This window comes from Sphaeramia orbicularis, chromosome 5 (assembly GCF_902148855.1).
Source record: "Sphaeramia orbicularis chromosome 5, fSphaOr1.1, whole genome shotgun sequence".
NCBI lineage: Eukaryota > Metazoa > Chordata > Actinopteri > Kurtiformes > Apogonidae > Sphaeramia > Sphaeramia orbicularis.
In genome coordinates, this window is record NC_043961.1 from 3,494,523 (window position 1) to 3,521,988 (window position 27,466).

General features: G+C 37.1%; 1 protein-coding gene and 1 long non-coding RNA gene across 2 annotated transcripts in view; one reads left to right on the plus strand and one right to left on the minus strand.

Moving 5' to 3' along the window:
- klhdc8a (kelch domain containing 8A) overlaps positions 1–27,466 on the minus strand; it is a 144,694-nt gene that overhangs the window by 116,011 nt on the left and 1,217 nt on the right. The gene's annotated exons all lie outside the window — the stretch shown is intronic.
- Positions 3,607–9,615, plus strand: LOC115420239 (uncharacterized). Its single transcript, XR_003935523.1, has 3 exons — positions 3,607–3,617; positions 7,168–7,172; positions 9,507–9,615. It is a non-coding gene; the product is annotated as an uncharacterized LOC115420239 (long non-coding RNA).

Here is a 27,466-nt window from a genome sequence, read left to right on the forward strand (position 1 = left end):
GTATTTACTGATATACTGTGTGAAAACTATGAAATAAAAACATTTTTAATGCTTATTATAGGTAATTCATTTCTCAGACAGGGGTAGTTGTTTGTTTACTTGCTTTACTAGTTTGTCTGATAAATGAATTACCTAAAATAATTATATGTGGAAGACAGTATGAACCTATAGCAGACATTTTTAATGCTGTTAATCTGAAGTTTTCTCACATTTTAACACTCTAATACCAGTCATTACTCACTTCATGGAGATATAATGCAAAAAAAAAACCCAACAACTTCTGTTTATAAAACTGTTAATTACAGACTAATGACAATAAAAGTAATTGATTTACACTTAAACATGTTACTCTAGATCAGGTTTATCAAGAACAGTAAAGTTACAGTAATGGTCTAAATGTCAGTGTATTATGGGATGGTGCATAAGTGTCCACTGTGTCGGCTGATATGGAACTAAAACAAGAAAACCCCTGAAAATACAAGAGAACAGCTGCAGAAGAACTGTCCACTGGAGTGACCACTGTGCATGAAAGGGTTAATAAAAGACTGTTAAATAATAATCAATAAAATATAAACAAAAAAGAAAAACAAAAATGAACCTCCACAATATCTGCATTTGAATAAATACCTAAAAATATCGATACAGTATTGTGAAATGAAATATTGCGATATATTGCAGAACTGATATTTTCTTACACCCCTACTCTTGACATAATAACTCTTTTGGAGGGAGACCTGACCAAGAGGCACGTCAGTACAATACAAAAAAAACAACAGAATATAAAACTTACACCTTTTTCTGTATATTTATGACATTCTCGTAGTCGTCTAATGTCTTCAAACCCTTATTTCAACACTTCATTAGCTCTGTGTTGGTGTAGTAGATAGATAAATGTCACTCTGGAATAAAAGCTCTCTGGGTAGTTTAGTTTCTTCTTTAACGGTGCTGAACACAGGATGCATTTGCAAAATTATTTCAGGGGTTGTTTTGGTGGAATATGCACATGAGGAATCCCCCCCCCCCAAAACAAACCATCACATAAAAAGACATGTCTTGAGCAGAACTGGAATTTTCAGGGTGTAATTGCATCCTGGAGGAGGATGTTCTTCACATACCATAACAGACTTCCAAAACATTCCACATAGCATGGCATAGTAGGAGAACAATAAAGTCCTCCTCATTACTGTTTCTATGGTGTGATGGAAATATTCACCCATATTCTGGCACAGAACTTCCAGAAAGCTGAATACTAGGTCATTATTGCAGTAGTGACCGCTCCTTGTTTTGGTTTAAGATCAGATTGTGTTTGTGGTGTTTTGGTTTTGCAACTAAATCCATGATGTTAATGTCAATGGATAGTCATTGAAATATTAACAGTGGATCATGTTATTCAGTTTGTGATGCTAATTATTTGCTCAGGTGCCATTAAGCAATAGCAGAAGAGGATGCAACGAGATGACACAATTAGAGCAGTGGTAGTCTGTTAGTTTTTAGTCATTTTAATCAATGTTTTGTCGGTGTAAGTATGAAAAAGGAGGTAAACATCTATTTGTTTTCTTAAGTCGACAGTGTTGTCTGACACAAAACTTGAAGCCAAAGATGTTCTAAAGATTGGACTAAAGATTAAAGATTCCATTCTGGGCAGCTTTATTGTTAATGACAGTGTGAATAGGGATGCACAGATCCGACTTTTTCAGTTCCAGTACTGATGTGTTTTGGTTGATAGCCAATACTGTTCCGATATCATTATTGATTTAAAGGTGAGGTTCTCACCTGGGGGTGGGTGGGGGCAAGCACATGTGCGTGTGTGCGTGTTAGCCCCCTGGACTGAGGTCCATGGGGTTGGGGGGGGGGCACATTCTCCCCACTGGGGCAGCAGGTAGTCACTGATAAGGTGAGGGGAGCTCATGGTTACTTTCTCACAGCTTTATCTACAAAGCTATATGACCCACCACGTCCTCCACATACAGGTCCGTCATGTTACTTTTACAATTACGTTTGGCATGCATGACGTAGCCCATGTCGCAAAAAGTTAAAGGGGAATGATCAGTCTTTTGGATCAGTTGCTTTTACCGATACAGCTAAAACGTTGATATTGGGGCCAATGTCCGATCCTAATATCACTGCAACCTTAAGTGTGACAGTGTAACAGTCAGTATTACTGTATTACAGTTGTAGTTAGGGATGCACCGATACCGCTTTTTTCCAGATTGAGTACAAGTATGAGTACTTACATTTGAGTACTTGCCGATACCGAGTACCGATACGAGTACTTAATAATCCCATTCCAGTTGTTTGTTCCAGTCAGACTAATGACAACGACAATAAAGCACATTTACAAAAGGAACAAAGTGCTGCTACTGACATTTAATGTGTTGGAATGAGCGTTTGTCAATTAATCCACCAGGGGGCGCCGCTCTGAGTTAACTATACTGAACAAATACCATGAAGAAGAGGAAAGTTTTTTTGAGAAGAAGAAAGTCAGTAATAACAAACATGGAGACGACAGAGGTAATACTAACGTGATACTAATGTTGCAGCGTTTTCACTGGTAAGGTTTAAAAGTTTAGCTTCAGCAGGAAGAGAAAAGAGAAATGAGCGATTAGTTTCGTTTTCACTTCTGTTGGCAGCGGTCTGCACCGCTCCGTACATCCGCTGGTATTCTCATTCTGTTTACACATCTGCAAGCACCTGATAAACAGATGGAATGTACACAGAGGACGGACAGAACGCTGCGTCTGTATCTGTCTGTGTCTTTAACGTTACTGTCAGTCAGCGTTACTTTTATCACTGTCATTTATTTTGAAAAATCTCCACACTCTTCACACTCTACACACATTATTCCTCCTCCTCGTACCTGCTGCACTGAACTGGGAATGTCAAATGGCCGTAAGTGGTATCGGTGCATTTGTATCGGATTACTTTTATGAGTACAAGTACACACACTGAGTATCGGAGCTGATGCTGATACTCGTATCGGTGCATCCCTAGTTGTAGTACTTTATAGTGCCACATGGTGGCATCTCTTATTTGTTATTATACTGTGAGGTTATAGTTCACTTTACATTTTTCTGGTTCAGTGTCATGGACATGGACCGTACACACACACACACCTCTGTACTCTACAACTTAAGTAACGAGTGGCACAGGTATTTCAGATTAATCTATATTCATGTATGATTTAGACTTAGCGCCGTGGAGACCTGGCATTGTATGATTCTGATCTGAGTAATAAATGAAGTATCAGTGGAAAGCTGAAAGTCTCCGCTCTTCTCTCAGCTATCCCAGAGCACATGTTAATAGCTGTAGCTAGGTGGCCTGACCTCCACTTCACATCACAGCAGCTACCCTGTGGCTGATACTTTGATCAGAAATATCACTGCGAGTCAATTGGATCAATTCCCTGCCATCATTCTCTTAATCTATAATGTGGTCTTGTGGTTCGATAGAGTGGACTTTGTGAGCTGTGATGGCAGAGATTAGCATCATGTTTCCAGAGTTTGATTATTTTTACCTTCGGTTTTGATGATACTAAGAAGAGATATAAAATGTTGTGTGTTTGGTCCATGATTTGACCATAGAGCTGTAGTAAATGAACCTCACCTCAAACTGTCACTGTCTCATAAAATTAGATCTCAGCAGGGGGCTTCATAACACTGGTCTACAAGTAAAATGCATAAAGGGGGTGAAATTTTACCACGTGTAAGTCACTGAAAAAGAAAAATCAAGCCATAAATGCTGGTTGGCTGAAGATTCCAAGATACAGTCTCAGGTCAAAATGGGAAATTCGAGATTCTACGAGAGAATGGGTTTAACTCAAAGGAATATTTGTCTCAGAGCTACCAGATCTACTTCAAAATACTGTCTGCACATGACAATACATTCACTTTACAGGTTCTATCAGTGGAACATTTATAAATCTATTGTATAAATGTTCCTAAACCAACATATGTGGAATAACACTTGATCATATACCCGGAAAACATCAGCAAACCAGCACTTGTCATTTGTTTTCCAATTAATCTTTTTAAAATACATAGCATTTAGCACATTTAATCTCTGAAGCAGATAATTAAAAAAAAAAAAAAATTGTAGACCAGTGTAAATTGCTAATCTATGGATAAGATGTTTAAGATCACAGAAGTCGACTAATTATAACACTGGGTTACAAAAAAATGTTTTCTGCAAGTTGTCTAGGTTTTTTTCAACTGAATTAGGACCATTTTGCACCGCTAAATCCAAAAATGACATCTTTTTTTCTCAATCAGGTCAGGTTTTTTTGCTAATTTGCTTTTAAAAAATTTGATCTTCTCACAAAATATAATAATACCAAAATAAGATTGGTAAGCACACTTTATGAAACTTGTGACTTGATTCCTGTTAGGTACAATGGTGTATTCAGCGCAGATGGAGCAGAATACGTCAGGCTTATTTTTGCAAGATCTTCTAGTCGAAGCCATTTCATTCACCTGTAATATTAAAAAAAACCATTAATCATAAATTGACAAAAGTAAAATCTTCAGAACTCATTTATTGCAAGAAATATGAAAGAATTTTGTATCATATGATATGAAAATGCCCATAAATGTAAGCAAAAATGTTCAAAAGCCAATATGTAGCATAGTTCAGAAAGTTGACCTGATTGAGCAAAATGAATGTGATTTTTGGATTCAGTACACCACAATTATCCTAAATCAGCTCAAAAAACTTAAACAATAAATTTGTTGTTGACCAGTGTAATCAAACCAACCATTTATCAGGAAGTTGTTTATTCAATAGCCTGTGCCCGCCTTCATCCATAAGACTCCATTAAAAAAACAGTATAGACTCTGGTCATCAAGGGTGTGATGTTTTTTTCGCCTAAAGATTGGAATCATGTGTCTTTAGTGAAAACAAACTGAATTTTTGCTGAACGTAAAAATCCTGTTGTTGGGCACTGAATGCTCTTTATAAAGCTCTACAGTATCAGTACATTTACAGTATGTGCTGGTTTATTTATTTATTACTTTCATTTCTTTGATGCTTCATTTTTCCACACATGATATGGATTTGTCTTTAGTTCTGCTGTGGTTTTCACTATGCTCTGGCGATGTTATCTGGAAATATCGACATGAGATGCTCACTTATTTATGTGCTCCTGCAGTGGACTCCTGTGATCCGATCATCTGTTCACCCTGAAACAATGGTTACAAGGAGTGGGAGATGAGAAACCTGAGTTATGACCAAACAGCTACTTCAACAGACACCACAAGACTAATGCCCGTGTCATCAGAACATGACAAACAGGAGTCTCGGGGCACTTTCAGACCCAACTTATTTGTCCATACTTTGACTTTTTAGTTCGATCCAAAGTGCAACTGCAGCTGGAAACTTCTTCAGGACCAAGAACCAGATTAAACACCTGAGTCTTTGTCTGGAATGGTTCGAACTTCTGAACAGGAAGGTACCATATGTTATCTAAAGTCATTTAACGACAGAAAAAGGAAAAAAGAATGGAAAGTAATCCATTCATCATGATAAGACATGATATTTAACCCATAGAGACCCAAACAGCCACTGGCGACCAAAATCATCTGCCGATCTAAAATGTTTCATTTCTTCTGATCCATTAATCCTATCAATACTTGTAAATTTTTGGTGTAAAATACAGTTCTTCATCTTCTCATGGTCATCAGATATGACCCATATGGACATTCAGAGGCTCTGTAGTTACTATGGAAACACTGTCATCTTCTACAACATTAATTCACCAGTAAAACCCATGGAGTTGGATCAGTAGTCGCTTTTCCATTGAACCTCAAATTGTGCTAATATAACTTGCGCAGAACAAAAAATTACCTAACAGAAAAATGTCAATTTCGCCAAAAGTCTCGTTTTTCAATTAAAAGTTTTTGTGCTGGCAAAAGGTAGTTTTTTGGGCATAGCGCAATCAGTATATCATGAAAAACTGCAACGAAAAGACCTTTTTCCTCAACTAGAGTAATGTGAATAAAAAAATTTAAAAAAAGTTGACTGACGTTACAACAAGCAAAGAAGAAGAGTTTTAAAGGAAACATGGCGCGATGTGTGTGGACACACCAGGAAACCCAATCTTTTTTAATTTAGTATGGGATAAAGGGGTAATATATAATAATAATAATCAACACGATATTTACATTCATCACTGTTTATGAAATGACTTGTGTCATCTTGCGATAATAAACAAATCATTGCATGTGTGATTTAATAGAAAAACTGACATTACGCACTTCTGTTGTTTCAACATTTACTAAATATCGGTAAAGTTTTGTGCAGATATCCAATGGAAAAGCAACAAGTGACAGTGGATAGAGACACTTTGTTTATGTTTGCTTATGGATATCTTTGCTGATAAAAAAACAACAACAAACAAACAAACAAACAAACAAAAACCCACTTTCTTCAGTTTTCTCCATTTCTAGCATAATAAGTTTTTAATTTCAATCAGTAAATGATCAGTTAATTAAATACAGGAAAAAACTTGGTTTTCACTTAAAAAATGCAGAGGATAACATTATAATAAATGGTGATAAAACACTTCAGAAAGGTTAAATACAGGCAAAAATGTATTATTTTTAATTCCCACAAAAGGAACACTGGGTCTTTATGGGTTAATAGAAATGTGTTCCTCTTTTCCTGTTGCTGACAATAGTATTTTTACATAAGGATGTTCATTTTGCAAACTACTCTTGCGTGTTGGGCTTGAAGTTTCTGTTGCTGATAGTGATGCCAGAATAACAATAACAGTGTTTCTGAAAATAATCTGTTCATTCAGGTTTCTCTACTCAAATGGAAAAGGCTACACAACAAACTGCCAACATGATGATAACAAATGGACGCCCTTCTACCAATCAATCACTGTTGAGTACAGGGGGCCCACGTAGGTGACAGCATGTATGTCATCTGAAGTTTGTACAGGTTCTGGCAAAAACGGCAAACACTGAAAACTAATAGGATCAATCATGAAGTTTAGTTCAGACTTTCTAGGAAGGCCCTTAAAGTCAAAAACAGTCAACACCCTCAACATCTTATCATTCTTGTATAGAGATGGAAGATCTGAACAAATTATGGGATACAGAATCACAATCCTCATAAAAGACATGGGAGTAACAACAAAACTAAATTTTCCACTGGTTTATGGAGGTTTAGGCTGTGTGTGAGGCTTTTTGTTGTTTTATCAGACTAGAAACTTAGCATTTTTACATAATCTTGGCCAGACATTAATGCAATATTGACAATATCCAGATGAAGTAAACACTAGTCCATGTTTTGCTTTACATACAGCTGCAGTGTTTCCATTATCCAGACTGTGGTAGACTAATTAGTCCCACCAGAGGGTTATAATGAAAAGAAAAAGTTTGTCCCCAACATAACTCCAAGGCATCTGTTTAAATAAAAACTTGCTGCATGTCGGGCTTCAGAAGCCTTTAACTGACAGATTTATGGTAATATTACTTTTGCAGTTGCAACAACACAACATATCACACAAACTGCTAGTGCAGAATAAACACTGAATATTTAACGGCAAACAGACACTAACATATGGGACGGAAATAAATAAGTCTTGTGACCTGTGCTCACATGAAATGTTAGCTTAGTAGGAACATTTTGACAGCACTGTTATTGAGTCTTTGAATTAATCCCTCTGAAAAACATACTAAATTAAGACTGATCCTAGACCGTGGAAACATCCAGTCATATTTAATGGGGCCAAATGTGGTATTTACACTCTTTGTTATGATTCCCCCAAAACAAAATCCAACAAAACATGGACCGGGGTTGCAAAGTTGGGAAACAAGCTGCAAAAAACTGAAAGAAAGGTCATAAAACTAAAATCGGTGGCTCTAAAAAAAGACTGAAATTCTCAGTCACTCAATAAGTCAATCACAACAATAGAAAGAATGAAAAGGTGGGTCTTATGCTGCATTCCAGAGCGCTGGGAGGTAGAATAGATCTCACTCTATGTTAACTACATCCCACCTCTAAGTTTTCCAGGTGATCCACGTTGAACATAAACAACACAGAGATCGCAGCTCTAAGCTCTTATTTGCTTTGTTACTGAAGAGGCATTTTAACTGTCGACAGTCCAGTGTTCTCACGCAAACGAGATGGAAGAAGCAAAATGATGGATGAGCTAATTATACACTGTGAAGTTTTTTTTCAATGCGAACTTGCACACTGTGCGCTGCCATTGTTGTGTTGATGTCACATAGTTGGCAGTAAGGTCAGGGTACTTCAATCTGGCCCCACTTTGCAACAAGGACCTCTGGAATGCATTAAACTCTAATGCAGAAATGGGAGTCACTGATCGGGGGGGGGGGGGGGGGGGGGGGGGGGGGGGGGGGGGGGGGGGGGGGGGGGGGGGCACAAAAGAGTTGGGAAATTGCCAACCAAAAACTAAATAGAGATGAATGTCAGACAGCCAAAGGGGACGTTACTTTGAGGACAGCTAACAGCCAACTGAGCTGGACCCTCCAGCTCCTTTTAAAGCCTACCTGACTAATTACATCCAGATGAAGGAACAATGACAGGTGAACCAGATAATCCTCAACGACCTGTGGCCAAGATCCTGAACCTGAGGAAAGAACCATCGTGGGGTTATCTGGGCCCATAACACTCTTAAATAGGGCTGGGTATCATGGCCAATTTCCATAATCGATTCGATTTCGATTCATAAGGTTCTGAATCGATTAATCACGATTCGATTCGATTCGATTCAGTATTAATTGACTGATTCAGAGTAATTTAGTGATACCAAAGTACAATTTTGAGTTGTAACCTGATTATTTGAGTACTGCAGTCATGCAACACATCAATACTGGTGTCAATATTGATATTAGAAAGGAAATAAATCGGACGTTTCAGCAGTAAGAAGCTGAATGTGCTCTGAAATAATGAACGGGACACAAACATTGCCATGTTTGTACAGTGGCTCAGAACGGACTTCTTCGTCATCTTTATTCTGTTTTATGGCTGAAGGCTTCTACTTATTGGGGTTGGGGGGGGTGGGGGGCATAGCGGTCAGACATTGTCGCTTTACTATTCCTCTAACTCCATACTCAGCCATAGGTGATAGTATGGATCCAAGTTATTATTCCAAGAACAACCGGGTTCCGCAACTCGCCAGGCGGCCAGTTCCTTCACACTGCGGGTTCGAGTTTGAGGCCAGGTGGAGGGGGAGGAGGGGTTTTCCTCACCCTTCCTTCACGTCTTTTCCGCGTCAGAGCCGTCGTGAGTGAGACCAAGTCTTCCCCAGGGGTTCACAGATGGAGCCGCCCGCGGTTACGCGTACTCCCGGTCCTGCTCTGAAAAATCGATCTCATCCACTATTAATCGATTACGTAAAATTAAAATGAGATCGAGCTAAGATTGATTAAATTGATTTTTTTACCCAGCCCTACTCTTAAATATAAAAATGACCTAAAATACTCTAGTGGGCCCGTGGGTTTATGTGACCACTAGAGGGAGTAGTGAGTCACTCTGATCAGGTCTTCAAACAAAGCATCAGAAAGCGACCAGATGGGATGAGAACCACAAAGAAACAACTTTTAGAGTCAAAGGAAATGCCAAAGTGATAAAATCTAGAAGCACTGGTGTTTTCTCCAGCTGTAATTGAAAAAAATGGAGTTTGATGCTGAAATGGCAGAGTTTCTTCTACACGGATGAGTTTGAGTCAGAGGCTAATGAAGGTATAAAGTTACTATGGGATGTTAGTATGTTTGCTAAGTTGCTGTTTGTTGATCCACAGTTCAGACTGTGACAGTTCTGACCTCGTTTGTTCAATTCCAATGATTGACAACACAAACTGTACAAAAAATGGAGGTGATTTGTGGTTTTACTGTGGCTGTTTTCAGTCTAAAAACAGAGCTAAGCTAACAGAGCTAAGCTAACAGAGCTATAATGTAAACCACAGGTGTCAAACATGCAGCCCGGGGGCCAAAACTGGCCCGCCAAAGGTTCCAATCCAGCCCCTGGAATGAATTTGCAAAGTGCAAGTTAGGGCATCAAACTCAAAAATACTATCATAATAACCTACAAATAATGACATCACCATTTTTTTCCTTTGATTTAATGCAAAAAACATTAAATTATGAAAATGTTTACATGAACAAACAATAAAATGTGAATAACCTGAACAAATATGAACAACCTGAAATGTCTAAAGAAAATTAAGAGCAATTTTAACAATATTCTGCCTGTTACTAAATGTTTTGTGCCTTTGTAGATCTGATCTGTACATATGCATACACTACCAGTCAAAAGTCTGGACTCACCTTCTCATTTAAATGGCATTAGATGGACCACAGATGGCCAACAAGTGCTCAGCATCACTGGGAATGCCTTCAAGACTTTTGGAAAACATTTCAGGTGACTAACTCATGAAGCTCATCCAGAGAATGCCAAGAATGTGCAAAGCAGAAATAAAAGCAGAATGTGGCTATTTGGAATTATCTAAAATATAAAACATGCTTTGAGTTATGTCACACTTTTTTTAACTACATAATTCCATATGTGTTCATTCATAGTTTTGATGTCTTCAGTGAGAATCTAAAATGTAAATAGTCACGAAAATAAAGAAAAACCAGGTGAGTCCAAACTTTTGACTGGTAGTGCATGTATCAATGATAAGTCGAGGCAAAATATTGATAAAACTGTACTCATATTTCCTAACAAATTCTGTTTTTTTTCAGGTTATTCACATCCTTTTTGTTTAGATAGTTTGTAAATGTAAATATTGGCATAACTGAATGTTATTTTTTGCACTAAAACTATTTGGAGTTGTTGTTATTTATTGGCTATCATGCTATTATTGTACTGGTCCAGCCCACTTCAGATTAAATTGGGCTGAATGTGGCCCCCGAAAGAAAATGAGTTTGACAGCCCTGATGTAAACTATCAGCTGATGCAGCACGTGAAGATTGAAAAGTGCCTATTAGTTTTTGTTTCAAGAAGAAAACTCGATGATACCCTAATTTAGATGTGCGTAAACAATGAGCTTTATTCTTTATTCAGGAGTATAGCGCTGATTGATTGGTGGTTTTGGTAGAATTAAGTGTGTTCTGGTACCAGACTGACCCCTGCTGCTGAGAGTTCAGAATATTAGTACTACACAGAACCACTTTAAGCCCAAGAAAAGTAGACTATAGTGGTGCACATTACCATGACATCAAATGTGAGAGCTATGATACAAAGTCTGGACAAGAACCAGAACTCAAGGGATTCTGGGAAATCAGCTGCCTGTGAACATCAGACCGAAAGTGGAAAGTACCAAAGGTCACCGACCAGGATTCCAAAGGCAACAAGATAAACAAGAAGCACTCTCACGGGATATAAAACCCCTGTTCACTGAGTCACATGACTAAGATTTTATACTTGTGTTTCTTAGGCTGAGCTATCGCCATGACAACAGCACAAGGTAAGTAAGTTCCCACAAAACATAGCTACACAAACATCAATAGAAGACACTTGTTCTGTGTGACACAATGGGTTTCCATGTGAGACTTGGATGCAGTTAAAGCCACGGTGAATGTAATCAGAAGAAGTCACCGCACATTGTTTGCTGCCGCGCCAAAAGCCATGGCGACAGGACAGAAATAGATACAGCCACTTAGGAAAATGCAAACATTAGCAAAGCTGAGAAACCACTCCTTGATGTGAGCACTGACATGACGTGCCGGCAACAAAGAAGGCGCTTGGTTACGTAAGGACAATGCATATTCATTTTCCACTGTACTACATTGTACTATATATGTCCCTGAAGCGAAGCCCCTCCCCCCGACGTGAACGCTCGTATATTCAGGGCATAGTGGTTCTGTTCCCTTTCACCGACTGCTGTGTAGGAGTCAAATTATAGTGAGCTGATCCAGTGTGGCAGTGCTGTGAAGGCTTGAGTGGAGAAAAGAGCAGAGCACAAGGAAGACGGAGGAAGAGAGAGAGAGAGAGGGATGGGGGAAAAATGGAGATAGAGGAGAGGGAGTGATGGTGAGGAGTGGGCTAAGTTAATGGATGGAGGATATTACATGAGGGGATAATAAGAGGGAGGGACTGCTTAATGAGGGGGGGCGATGGAGCCCGGGTACCAAAGCTAAAGGGTTCTATGGAGCACCAGCTCTATTACAGAGGGGAGTTGGGGACATCATAATCCCTGTGGCCTTATAAGTAATTACTATGTGATAGAGAGTGAGAATGGGAAGACCTATCTACTGTCAGCAAAATTGGAATTAACTCCCAAACGGTTCTTCCACCGCTCTACGCTTTAATGTGTGTGTGTTTTGTGTACTTCTGCCCGTTATAAGGCTTGAGCGGTTGACTTTCAGAGCATAAAAAGGGTCGACTTTCCCTTCAAAGAGAGAGCTGCTTTGAATGAATGACTGAATGTGTTATTTCGCACATAGAAAAAAAAAGCACAAAACAACCACCGACAAAAGCAAATGCCCGAAGCAAGTCAACAACATAAGACCAGCAAAATGAAAATATATACTATTGTATGAAAGAAATAATACAATTTTAGTGTTTTGTGGGAAGAAGTAAACACTTATTTAATCCCACCTTTATTACAACACACAAACTATATCAATTTCTATTAATAAAGCATGGATGTACGTCTATATCAGTCAATAGAATTATCATACATGTAATTGTACATCATAATCAGCTACCTTTGAATATATTATTCACCGCTGCCTTAAAGTCTATAACCATCAGTCGGATGAAACCAGAACCTCCCTCATATAATACATGGATTCAAAAAGTTTGGGATATTTACCAGATGGAGCAGATCACATACTTGCTCAGGCTTCAGAAAACCATATTTACTAAAAGATGGGAACCTATGTCACTTTTACTGCTGCAATAATATTTACTGGTGATGCAAGAATACTCCATATTATCAAGGTGCTGTCATTCTACCTCTGACGAAGATTTATATCTACAGCCTTTTTTATTTTTATTTTTTTTATTCTTTAGAGTGAACATTGTTTGCTATAAATGTTATTGCTTTCTCAAATTTCATCATATGTGTCTGTGGAGGTGTATGAGAATACATTTTCAGCTGTGTAGGGGGAGAAGAAATTAACTGAACTGTACTTGAATGTATAATTGGACTGTACTGAAAAAAAGAGAAAATCTAATAAAAATTAAGTAAAAAAAAAACAAATAATCAACTACCTTTATGTTAAGTATAACCCCTTACTGCCTAAATTTACTTGCAATTATAGAAAATATAATAACTATGACATTAGACCAGTGTTTTTCAACCTTGGGGTCGGGACCCCACGTGGGGTTGCCTGGAATTCAAATGGGGTCCCCTGAAATTTCTAGTAAGTAATAAAAAAAAACAAAACTTACTGATAAAAAATATATGGTGAATTGACAGAGACAATCCCAATCCATAACAGACATGACAAACTGAGTGTGAAACTGCAGCACTGTGGTTCTGTTTAACTGTCAAATGTTCATTGTGGTCAGTTTCAGATGCTGCAGTTCTTTCATAATTCATAGTTTGAGTTCTTGTTTGTTCAGTATTAATTGTCAGCCTTGTAAATATCCTGACCAAGGAAAATAAAATCCTCCCTTTGTGCAGTAATCTACACCTGGATTTACTGCCTCCATCCATAATAATATACATTATATAGACTAAATGTGTCTAAAATTAACATTTATTTGTAACATAGTAAAGCAAACTATTACATGATCAAAAACAAGTGTCTCCATTTTGAATGTCTGAGGTCGCCAGAAATTTAAGATGTTAAAATGGGCACAGGAGTCAAAAAAGTTTGGAAACCACTGCATTAGACATAATTGGTATAATTATCATAATAGTAATTAAACAAATTCCAATCTCAGGTATAAAGATTATTATATTGATGCTGTTACTGATCAGTTATTCCACTTACTAATCAAAACAGATCAAAAATCATCCAAGAATCAAAAGAATATCATGAAATCAATAATGTTGTTATATAAACAACATTGTTATTGAAACATGCCAGTTGAGAGGTTATTCAACTGAAAATGCCAGTGGAATTTACCAAGAAAGCTGGGGCACCGTAAAGGGGGGGTAAATGTGACAAATTCATGGGGCCCAGCATTCCTGGGGGGGGCCATTGAGCAGTGGAGTGGGTCCAGTGGGTACAGGTTAGAAGTTGTGAAAATTTCGTGTAAGGTCTACAGTATAGTAGATGAACAGAAGTTGGGAGTCGGACATTGAAAGCATGTTCAGTTTTACTTTCGCTTCATGCCAGCGTTAGTTACATTAGTTATGGACCACACACACCTCATGTATAAAAGTGCTGCCCCTACAACACATACATACCTCACCCCCAACCCCACTCCGACAAATCGACAACATACAGGATTTTATACCCACAATTGCTAGAAGTGCCCCAGTCAATAACCCACAACTATTTTAGTTTATATACAATATGTAAAATATATCGGCTAAAATTTACTTAGGGGGTCAAATGAGTGGCCATTTTTGTCAAAAAAAAAAACAGTTGTCATAAATGAAGTGTGTGTAAATAATGCTAATCCATTTGTGCACAGACTACTGATATTCTTTGACAGTGGAAGCTCTATTTTCATAAATATTGGATTTGGAATAGCACGTGTATGTGAAAACTTTTGCTGGTGGACGGACGTGACATTACCCATGATGCTCTGGTCAGTACCAGTACTTTATTAGGAATAAACTTATAGACTTACTATTGATAATTCTCCTTTTATTCATAAATGTTAGTATTGTGGATCTAAAACAATCCCAGCTGACACAAAAACACTAAATGTGTCAGTGGACGGATGTGACATGGTTGTTGTGGATCCCATCATACTGATGCTCTGCAGCCATGTCAGCGTTTACACTAATGATCCCTGTGCAAAAACTAGGAGCACTATTATTTATTGGATAGTTTAGCATCAGACTAAAGAGGAAAGAACAATATAGAATTGTTCTTTCTGTATAAAAATGCTTATTATTAGAAAACTGTTGATTTCAAAAGTGGCGTGTGCCATTCTTCATGTATGTATTGGTGGAACAGATTGAACCTGTACAAATAAAACATGTGATATGGAGGAGAGAATCTGGGAAGAAAAACTGGGGAATCTAAAAGAATAGAAGATTTGTTTTTCAGGTAAATTCAGTTCAAATAGAACTTGTCCATTTGTGACATGAAAATATAGCATTAATTGTGCTGAAATTGGACATTTTTGAGCTGAAAACATAGTTCATATGAGCATCAACATGTTGAACAGAACTGAAATCCTGCACATTTGCAGAACTTGCATTTACCAACACAAAGTTCCTTTTGGGGATTCACTGAGATTGATTTCCTATGCACGAAGACAGAAATAAGACCTCTAAGCACATTTTAGCTGACATATGAATCAACTCATAAACACAGTTTGAGAAGCGACAGAAAGAAGCAAAGGTTTATCTAGTCCTGCCCCTTCCTTACTTTCAGTGTCAGATCAATAATCAAACATATGTCTTTCATCGGCTATCTATCACATTAAATTACAGAACAAGGAATAACTCAGAGCACCTTTGTATTGGTTATATCACCATTGCGCAACCAGATTGATTTCTTATGAGATTGATTTCTTATGCACAGAGACAGAAATAAGACCTCTAAGCACATTTTAGCCGATATAATATATAACATATGTATTCCACAACACAGTAGCCGAGCCATCTCCACCCTCCTCCCTGAACCTCCTCAACGTAAGTGCATTAAGATTAATATTGTGTGTTTCCAGGTAAACAGATGCATATACTAGTACATCAGCAGTGTGTTTCCACTGTTGAAGTTCATAAGACGGTGAGGGGTCTGAATAACACATCCCAGGCCTTTATCACAGCGACTACACCAGCTTTCATCCACCTCTCCTACCGACACACACACTCCTGCTAACATTTTAGGATGCACTACAATGCCTGTTCATTTGTACTGTCAACACTGCCGCCGGCCAGACACAATTAAAATGTATTGCTGTTTTTGTTTTGCTGCTTCTATTCAGGCTTATTTTTGGCCTTGCTGAGTGCAGCCATTTTTTAAAACAATAAGAGAGGAGGGTTCCAGGTTTGGTTTTTTTCCCCTCACACGTTTGCTTTACTGTTTTACTTTCTCACTTTTTAAACTACTGCACGTGTCATTAGAGATCTTGGTTGTTGCTTTCTGTGTCTGTAATGGACCACAAATTGCCTCTTGGAAGGTGTTTAAGCTGTGCAAGTGTACAAAGTTGTGTGAATTTATCAGTTTGACGATGCATTGCAATGTACATATATCCGATCAAACGAAAAGATGAAGCTAGTAAATACTCATGCAGCTATGCATTACATGTCACATATGTAATGCACTGCATGAGGACTTCAGATACTGTTTTTTAGATCAGTGCTTTCTGTGACGGCTCTGACTTGTGTTTACTCAACCAAACTTTTCTACATTGACCCACTTCTTTACAAGTGACAAACCAATGCGATCCAGTACCCATTACCTTTACCTTTTTGTACGCAAAAAAAACCAAAAGTAATTTTTTGTGTCATTTTTGCTTCACATCGTTCTATTATCTTGGAAACCACTTTGTTTCATGCAGATAATGTTGAAAACCATGTGATCAATGCTTCATGAGACCTGAGCTTAGATCATGATCCGTCTTAATTTGTCATTATCTACTGTTTCAGAGGCATTGAACAGATCATATCATTAAAAATAACAGCATTGTCAAAACTTTCAGCTAAAGTTACTTTTAAATGACCTGTTCATCTGTGTAATTAGTAGCTGACAGGTTTATTACTTTAATGTTACTCACACAGGTTAGGTCAGTGGTTCGCAGTCTTATAAAGATTTATTTTTCTTATTTGTAAGACAGATGGAAAAAGAGTTATTTTTTTTACCTCAGTTCTCAGTCTTTTTCTGTGCCCCCCCACCCCCCCGAAGGATGAAAAATCTCCAGGACCCCCTCAACCCCAACAACACTGTAACAGTGGTGCAATTATAACTTTTATTGAAAGAAACATCAGTATTGTAAGAATACTTTTTACTTTTCCTTGAATAATTTTCTGTTCCGATTTAAAATAATTTAGATTTTTGCTTGAATAACACAAATAAACTCAACTAAACTGCTCCCTGAGACAACATTTTTCCAAATAAAAATAGGAAATGTGCAATTGTCTTACAACTATAACAATAAAGTGACTTTTTATAGAACAACAAACACATTTTGGTAACAAAATGGACATTTGAATAATATTAGGGACTGCAGTGAGCCCATTTCCAATGCACATCTCAGAACATTAAAGTGCAAACTGTCCAAACTCTACTTTCCTTTTTTCTTTTGTTCAGACAAGGTAAAGTTTTTAGATGTTACCTGCTTGCTGAACAAAAGAAAAAAAGAAAAGTATTATTGCATTAACGGAAGACAAAATGAATGTCACTAACCTTGTGCAAAAACACAAACATTGCACATTTGTCTTTTCCAGTCCAGTCCTTGTCCCTCGTCCAAACCTAAACTCATTGTCTAGTCCAGTCACAGATCATCATGGCAGTCGATTGGTTTGGTGTACGTCCATAAAATGACTCCAGGGTGCTCCAACACTAAAACATTAGTTCCACCTGATAGATATTCTAACCTGAAGAAAAAAAAAAACATCCAGGAGTGATCCCATTACCCCCCGGTAAGCCTTGGCACCTACCCTAGGGGACCTGCTCTACAGTTTCAGAAACACTGGGCTAAGTTAAGGTAACAAGTGAGTTTCCGCCCATTTAGGACGATGCTTTAGTGTCTTCCTGGACTCATATGTTCAGTTTCAGTTTGCATTAACCTGCAGAATTTGTGCAGAAATGATGACAGAGTATGACTGTCAGACCCTCAGCAGCTGACATGCAGTAAGTCTGATTTACTCAGTCTCTTTAGAACAGGGGTGTCACACATGCGTCCCGGGGCCCAGATGCGTCCCCCCAAAGGTTCCAATCCGACCCCTGGGATGAATTTACAAAGTGCAAAAATTCCACAGTCCAGGCTGTGGAACTCATTTTAGTTGCGGTTCCACATCCAGACCAATCTGATCTACAGTCCAATAATAACAGCAGAAGAACAGACAAAAAAGAACGTCTGCGGATTTTCTACTGGGTTTGATGGGAAAAAAATAATATTACATTATGTCTGTAAATAATGTCAACTTCAAAATGTTCTTTGTTTTAGTGCAAAAAATAACATTAAATTATGAAACTAGTTACATTTATAACTATCCTGTAATAATAAAATGTGAATAACCTGAACAAATATGAACAACCTGAAATGTCTAAAGAAAATTAAGCACAAGTTTAAGTGTTTAGTGTCTTTGTAGATCTGATCCATAATGCACATGTAGAAATGACAAGTTGAGGCAGAATACTGTTAAAATTGCTCTTATTTTTCTTTAGAAATTTCAGTTTTTTTCAGGTTATTCACATCTTTTTTGTTTGGATAGTTTAGAAAAGTAAGTATTTTCATAATTTAATTTATTTGTTTATTTATTTTCATTAAAACACAGACATAAATTTGCAGTTGCCATTATTTATCGGTTATTATGTTATTATCTTAGTGGTTCGGTTCACTGGAGATCAAATCGGGCTGAATGTGGAACCTGAAAGAAAATGAGTTTGAGAGCCCTGCTTTAGAGTTTTGCTTGTTAAAAATGTTATTGATTCATTATTAAGCTCTGACAGGACAGAACGGGCCAGAACAATCTAGGTAATTAATGGAAAACACTGCAGCTGTATGCACAGGACAATATTAAGGTCTAAAGTAAACCAACTACTTCATATAGATATTGACAATAAACTGCGATCATTTCTGTCCAAAGGTACAAAAATACAGAGTTTCTAGTCAGGTAATAAAAGCAAAAAACCATCGCAAAATCTCCAGAAACAAGAGGAAACTCCAGGAAACCTTAGTTCGGTTGTAACTGGCCTATATTTTTTTAAAAAGTGAGAGAACAGTGATTCAGATCTTGGATCTGGGTTAATCTGTGTAAATCTGTGTATCATTCGTTCATTTGTTTTTCAATTTAAAACCAAAAATCACCAAAAAGCAAAAATATGACTCGTTTTTTTGTTTTTCATTTTCAAAACCAGAATGAAAAATGGATAACAGTTTGTTTTTCCATTTCCTGATTTTGTGCTCAAATGAAAAATGGAAAAAAAAAAACGGATAACGACCGTTTCATCCGATTTTGCTATTTTCAATATAGTTAAGTTGTCTGACCCAGAAGTAGTCGTAACTATGGAAAAAGTAAACAAACGGAATCATGGCCGGACTGGAGGAATATTTTGCTATAATTAAGCTGCTGTTAATCTCGTTAATTCAGAAAAATCGAGCCAAATTTATTTTTCTGTGTGAATGCAATACGCTTCCGTATCAAACAGCTGCTTAATTATAGCAAAATATTCCTCCAGTCCGGCCATGATTCCGTTTGTTTATTTTTTCCCTAGTTACGACTACTTCCGGGTCAGACAACTGAACTATACTGAAAATAGCAAAAATTGATTAAACGGTTGTTAAACGTTTTTTCCATTTTTTATTTGAGCACAAAATCGGGAAATGTAAAAACGAACCGTTATCCATTTTTCATTCTGGTTTTGAAAATGAAAAAGAAAAAAACAAATCATTTTTTTTGTTTTTTGATTTTTGGTTTTAAATTGAAAAATGAATGAACAAATGATACGTGGATTTGTGTTTCATTCGTTCTTTTCATATTCAATTGAGAATCCACAATCGGAAAACAAAAAAATGACTCGTTATTTCATGAACAAATCAAAAATTAAAAACAAGTTGTTTTTCATTCTTTCGATTGTACGAACAAATTAAAAATTGGAAATAAGAAAATGGACCAAATGTCGAGTTTCCTGTTGACATTTTTGATATCCGATTGGGTATGACCCGGAAGTTAATGACTTCTTCGTGTGCTGAGCTGTTACGCAAAGTGGCTTCTACTTTGATTGGCTACCACGGCCGCATTGTATTAGACAAAACAGATATCAAAAATGTCAACATGAAACCTGACATTTGGTCCATTTACTTATTTCCAATGTTTAATTTGCGCGTACAATCGAAAGAATGAAAAACAACTTGTTTTTTGATTTATACATGAATAACGAAATAACGAGTCATTTTTCATTTTCCGATTGTGGATTCTCAATTGAATATGAAAAGAACGAATTCTGATTCTACCTCAGAGGATCGTCATGTGACCTTTTCGGCCGAGCCTTTAAGTGTAAAATGACTTTAAATAGAATAGAAATATTAAAAATAGAATCTTTGAAAGCACTTTGTGACCAACACATTTCTTAACAGATTTGTATTAAGTGATGAAAACTTATGGAGACAACGAAGGGTGTGATGCGTTCGAGTCATATGCAGGTGATTCATAACAGAATCAAATAGTGCGACCAGTGAAAATTCGCACCTCCCTTCACATATCCAAGCTCAATTTTATGTTATTTTTACATTTGTTAACTGAACCATCCTCAAGGCGTCGGAGAATATTTAGTTCCAAATAGCAACAAACATTATAGAACAAGCACACCATCTATTTTTACGACCATGCAGCCGCTGAAGTACTTCCACAATCCCATGCGCTATTTATTATCAATTTCACAAGCCGGATAGTAAAAGTAATCCGCACATAACAGAGTGAATGCTTTTAGTGTAAAACAAGCTTTTCTCCAGTTCCACGGTAAAGTACAAACTGTACGCTTCAACTGTATTCAGTGCCAGAAATGTGTATAATTCCCCCTTTTAAACAGATATGAAAGTGTTTGCCACCAAATGTCAATCACATTGCGGCTTTGGAGCACTGCTGTCAATTTAGACTTCCAAAATGTCACTTGGCTTGTCAAAAGGAGTTGGCCCGGCATCCTAACAGCTGACTGACAGACACACAATATTAGTTTCAACTTCTCCAGACTTTGACAGGAAGAACTTCCATCCTCCGCTCGCCTTCTGAGCTGGAAAATGTAACGCCGAGGCCGGGACTGAACCTCATCGATTCAACATAACCGCTGCACGCTTTGCATGGCAATCGACTAAAATGGTATTAATGAGTGTGTGCGCGCGAGGAAGTAATCAATGCGCGCTGAAATGAGAAAGGATTAGGACGGAAAGTAAAAAGGGAGAAGGAGAGGGGAGGTGGGAAAAGTAAGCGGAGGGAGGATAAATGAGGTGAAGTTCTTGGAGGCTAAGGGTTGAATCCCAGCAGGAAATACTGCAGCCATTTCTCAGCACTATTTCGTTGTGATGTATGTGCGTCGTAAAAGGGTCAGCCGTAGGAACAAACACAGAAAATCACCGTCAGATATATGAGCTTTTTAGATCAATGCTGATTTACTATTTGGCGCTGTCGGATCACTGTTTATGAACCGTATTTCTAGCCAAAGCGGAGCTGTACAATATATCGTCATCACAATGTACGTGTGCGCAGTAGTCACATCGCAGGTCCTGCAGCGTAGGAGGTAAATGAACTCAATGTGTTCTCGTCTAAGTTCAGCCTGGGTACCTGACACACACTGCCTGCAGCAATCCACCAATCACAATCATTCTTAATCGGTTTGTTGAAGCAGACCCCGCCCCTGAGCATGGAGTGAGTCGCTAGTAACAACATTGAAAAATGAGCAACGAACAAGAGAAAATCACCGAAAATGAAGACTTGGTGCCAAAAAGAAAAGCAAAGTCAGTTATCTGGAATTATTTCAACTACAAGAAGGACTGATTGATTTGATTGATTGATGTGTTTATTTCGAATATGAATGTCAAACAGAAGAAAACAAGTGTTCAGAGAACGCAAACCTCTGCCAAGCATCTTGAACGGTGTGCAGGTGTGGATCAACTATTTCTGTTTAAATTCAACAGTTTCCAGGTTGTTCCATACAGCAGAAAAAGCTGAAGCTTGGTACCAGTCATGTGTCTGTCAAATTATGTTCAATTCACATCAATATTTGTTGAGTTCTAATTTTAAATGTGTGGTAAATGGGATTTTCAATGTTAAATGGAAATGTCCACAGAGTCCACATTCCACAGTGGATGTGGACAATTTAGTTCCAGATACAAGAGATTCTATTCTGTGGCTCAGGTGATAGAGCAGGTCATCCAATAACTGAAGGGTTGGCGGTTCGAATCCCACTCTGTCCTAGTCAGTCTGTTGTGTCCTTGGGCAAGACACTTCACCCTCCCTGCCTCCAGTGCCACTCACACTGGTGTATGGATGTTTGGTGGTGGTTGGGGGGGCTGTAGGCACAAATTGTCAGCCACGCTTCTGTCAGCCTGTCCCAGGACAACTGTGGCTACTAATGTAGTTTACCACCACCAGAGGGAGAATGTGGGAGCGAATGAAGAATGGGTCGATAATGTAAAGTGCTTTGGGTGTCTAGAAAAGCGCTGAATAAATCCAATCCATTATTATTATTATTATTATTATTATTATTATTATTATTATTATTAGCTACAGGTGGATCAAATTGGAGGCTAATCGGAGTCATTTTGAATTTTTGATGAATTTTGGAAAATTGCTCAATGATGACAGATGGGAAAATTGTAGATGTTGTATCCTTGCTGTGACCTTGAACTTTGGCCTACTTGGCCCAAAATTTAAAGGGTTGGTCCCAGGGCCTAGGCCTATCTGTGGGGAAGATTTGGGAAAGATGGGTGGAAGAGTTTTCCTCTAAAGTTGCTAACAATCAAACAAACAAACACGTAAACAAACACACAAAGCAAAGTGATCACAAATATCTCCTGGCAGAGGTAAAAAACAAAACACTAAACATAAGACATATAGGGCCAGATCTACTAAAGGTTTGCATGTATTAAAACGTGTGCAAACTCATTGTGCAAACTGATTTACTAAGTGCACACTTAAGGGTTGCATCTTTCAAAGGTGCAAAATAGTGCGTCTACATCAGTTAGTATGTTTACCACATTGAATATGTAATATGGGGCGTTTACACACAGTTGTGCATGTGCCAGGAGGAGAAAATGTAAATATATTAATTTAGCACACACAAAGTGATTTATCAAACCCGAAAGCAATTTTTCTGATAGAAACGCCGTCTATATTTAACACGTGTCAAAGGGAGGTGGAAACGGTTTGTAAGGACAACGCTGAAATGTGTTCTGTGTCCACAGTGCCTTGCACCTGTTGCTACAGTGAGATGTAACACAACTAATTTGACCATTTATGTCGGCACCACAAAGCTATTATATCCTCCTGAGTAGTTTTTCATATCGCAATTTAGGCTACATTCAGACAGCAGGTTTTAATGCACATTTCGGATTTTTTGGTGAAATCCGATTTTGTTTTTGTGCTTGTTCATATTACACATTAAATGCGACTTTTATCAGTTTTGAGTCTGAACTGAATGTGACCCTGAAGTGACCTGCATGCACAAAAGAGGTCCTGATGGAATACATGACCACGCAGGAATGCACTGTGTTACGGAAATAAGTATGATTTTCCTGCTGCTTCTCCTCCTGGGATGCAGAATTGTGACGTTTGTCGCATTTCAATGATATAAAGGTCGGATAAATGCGACCTGGGCATACAGGCTGAAGTCGCATTGCGAAATATCAGATACGTATCAGATTTAGGACCGCATATAAAAGTGGCCTGGGTCGGATTTGAAAAAAATCGGATTTGTGCTGTTCAAACAGATCGGATACAGATCACATGGGCAAAAAAAAAAAAACAGATTTGGGCCACATTAACCTGCAGTCTGAATGTAGCCATATATCGCGGGGTTAAAAAAAAATCACAATGTCAGTTTTTTCCAATATCATGCAGCCCGAAGCCAAAGCATGCAGCTCTTTTTTTTACAAAAATAGGTTTAAAAAATCCACTACACGGTGCTTCCCAGCACCAAGCAACACACAGACCAAGATAGCAACTAGTGAGAAACTGAAACATGTAGCAGAAAAAAAAACAAACCCTGGTTGTAGATTCATCAGGGAGACTGAAAACAGACGCCTCATGAAGGAGAACACTGCTGATTTTTATGCAAGAGACACTTCCTGTTCAGAATGTCCAAATGTGTGTTTGTAGGTCATGTGCAGTTATGAAAAATAAAACCGTACTGCAGCTGTTTACATCGAAACGACAAGAAAAAAATCACCAAGAGACAACGTAACAGTAGTTTACAATACACAAAGAGTCTTACGTAACTGTAACAAGTCCAACTTTACAACATGGCGTGAAAGTAAAGGAAAAGTGTGAGTGTGTCCCTTAAGGGAAGAGAAAGAAATGCCACTCTTCCTCTTCCTCTTCATGTCTGCTGACGGCGTGCAGACAGACAGACAGGCGTGGTGAATATTGAATAAGTGACCTTTCAGATAAGGCCTGGACCGTCTTTATAGTCACATCAGTGTCATGAGAACTGCAACAATAGATCCATCATCATCAATCATCATTTCATGGGCTGACCAGGGAAAATAAAAACCTACTGGAGCTTTGACAAACGATGTAAACAATCATGTATTATTGAACAGGGGCTCCTAATATGCATGTGGTCGTCAATATTGGATCTGGAGTGAGTATTTCACAAATTAATAGGCCTCATGATCTTTTATTTCAATGTTATTCTGATGGATATGAATGGAACGGGGTGGTTTTTATGCTCATTTTATAGCATTATTTTAACATTCTATCATATTAGAATGTAAATTATAGAAATACATGTTATTACGCCCATGCATTTGTATTACTGCATGTTAAATATTATTGTACTAGTTGTCACATTGGAATTTAAGGCTTTTTTTAAAGGATATATACACATTTTAAACAAAATATACTGTATATATATATATATATGCATGAAACCGAATTGATATTATGGTCAAATACTATTAAAAAGGTGAATTAAATGGATGCACAATCATTAAAACTAACATTAAGGTAAAGTATAGCATTATCTTGACACGTTAATAATGGATCCACTACATTGACGAGCTATTAATATGCATGTGGTCATCAGTATTGGGTCTGGAGTGAGTATTATGCAAATTAATAGGCCTCAAGGTCTTTCATTTGAATATTTTTCTGATGGATATGACTAGAAAGGGGTGGTTTTGTGGTTATTTTATAGCATTATTTTAACATTCTATCATATTAGAAAGTAAATTATATAAATACATGTTATCATGCTGATGTATTTGTATTACTGCACGTTAAATATTACCATAATACTTGTGATATTGGCATTTAAGGCTGTTTTTAAGGAACATATAACAAAATATAGTGTATATATGCAGGAAACTTAACTGATGTTATGGTCAAATACTATAAAGCAGGTGAGTTAAATGGATGCACAACCATTAAAACTAACATTAAGGTAAGGTATTGCATTATCTTGACACGTTAATAATGGATCCACTACATTGACGAGCTATTAATATGCATGTGATCATCAGTATTGGGTCTGGAGTGAGTATTATGCAAATTAATAGGCCTCATGGTCTTTTATTTCAATATTTTTCTGATGAATATGACTGGAAAGGGGTGGTTTTGTCCTAATTTTATAGAATTATTTTAACATTCTATCATATTATAATGTAAATTAAATAAATGCATGTTATTACGTCAATGTATTTGTATTACTGCATGTTAATTATTACTGTAATACTTGTCATATTGGAATTAAAGGCTGTTTTTAGGAACATTTAACAAAATGCAGTCTATGTATATGCATGAAACTTAACTGATATTATGGTCAAATACTATAAAGCAGGTGAGATAAATGGATGCACAACCCTTAAAACTAACATTAAGGTAAAGTATAGCATTATCTTCAGACGTTAATTATAAGTCCACTACATTGACACACTGGTAATATGCATGTGATCATCAGTATTGGGTCTGGAGTGAGTATTATGCAAATTAATAGGCCTCAAGGTCTTTTATTTCAATGTTATTCTGATGAATATGACTGAAAAGGGGTGGTTTTGTGCTCATTTTATAGTATTATTTTAACATTCTATCATATTAGAATGTCGGTTACATAAATGCAGTTTATTATGTCCATGTATCTGTATTACTGCATGTTAAATATAACCATAATACTTGTGATATTGGCATTTAAGGCTGTTTTTAAGGAACATTTAACAGAATATAGTGTTTATATGCAGGAAACTTAACTGATATTATTGTCAAATACTATAAAGCAGGTGAGTTAAATGGATGCACAACCATTAAAACTAACATTAAGGTAAGGTATTGCATTATCTTGACACGTTAATAATGGATCCACTACATTGACGAGCTATTAATATGCATGTGGTCGTCAGTATTGGGTCTGGAGTGAGTATTATGCAAATTAATAGGCCTCATGGTCTTTTATTTCAATATTTTTCTGATGAATATGACTGAAAAGGGGTGGTTTTGTGCTCATTTTATAGTATTATTTTAACATTCTATCATATTAGAATGTCGGTTACATAAATGCAGTTTATTATGTCCATGTATCTGTATTACTGCATGTTAAATATAACCATAATACTTGTGATATTGGCATTTAAGGCTGTTTTTAAGGAACATTTAACAGAATATAGTGTATATATGCATGAAACTTAACTGATATTATTGTCAAATACTATTAAACAGGTGAGTTAAATGGATGCACAACCATTAAAACCAACATTAAGGCAAAGTATCGCGTTATCTTGAGACGATAATGGAGCCACTACATTGACACACTGGTAATATGCATGTGATCATCAGTATTGGGTCTGGAGTGAGTATTATGCAAATTAATAGGCCTCAAGGTCTTTTATTTCAATGTTATTCTGATGAATATGACTGAAAAGGGGTGGTTTTGTGCTCTTTTTATAGTATTATTTTAACATTCTATCATATTAGAATATAAATTATATAAATACATGTTATTATGCCCATGTATCTGTATTACTGCATGTCAAATATTACTGTAATACTTGTGATATTGGAATTTAAGGCTGTTTTTAAGGATATATAAACATTTTCAGCAATATATAGTGTATATATGCATGAAATCTAATTGATATTATGGTCCAAATTCTATTAAACAGGTGAGTTAAATGGATGCACAACCATTAAAACTAACATTAAGGCAAAGTATCACATTATCTTGAGACGTTAATGGATCCACTACAGTGACACAATGGTAATATGCATGTGGTCATCAGTATTGGGTCTGGAGTGAGTATTATGCAAATTAATAGGCCTCAAGGTCTTTTATTTCAATATTTTTCTGATGAATATGACTGGAAAGGGGTGGTTTTGTCCTCATTTTATAGAATTATTTTAACATTATATCATATTAGAATGTAAATTATATGAATGCAGTTTATTATGCCCATGTATCTGTATTACTGCATGTTAAATATTACAGTAATACTTGTGATATTGGCATTTAAGGCTGTTTTTAAGGATATATATACACATTTTCAGCAA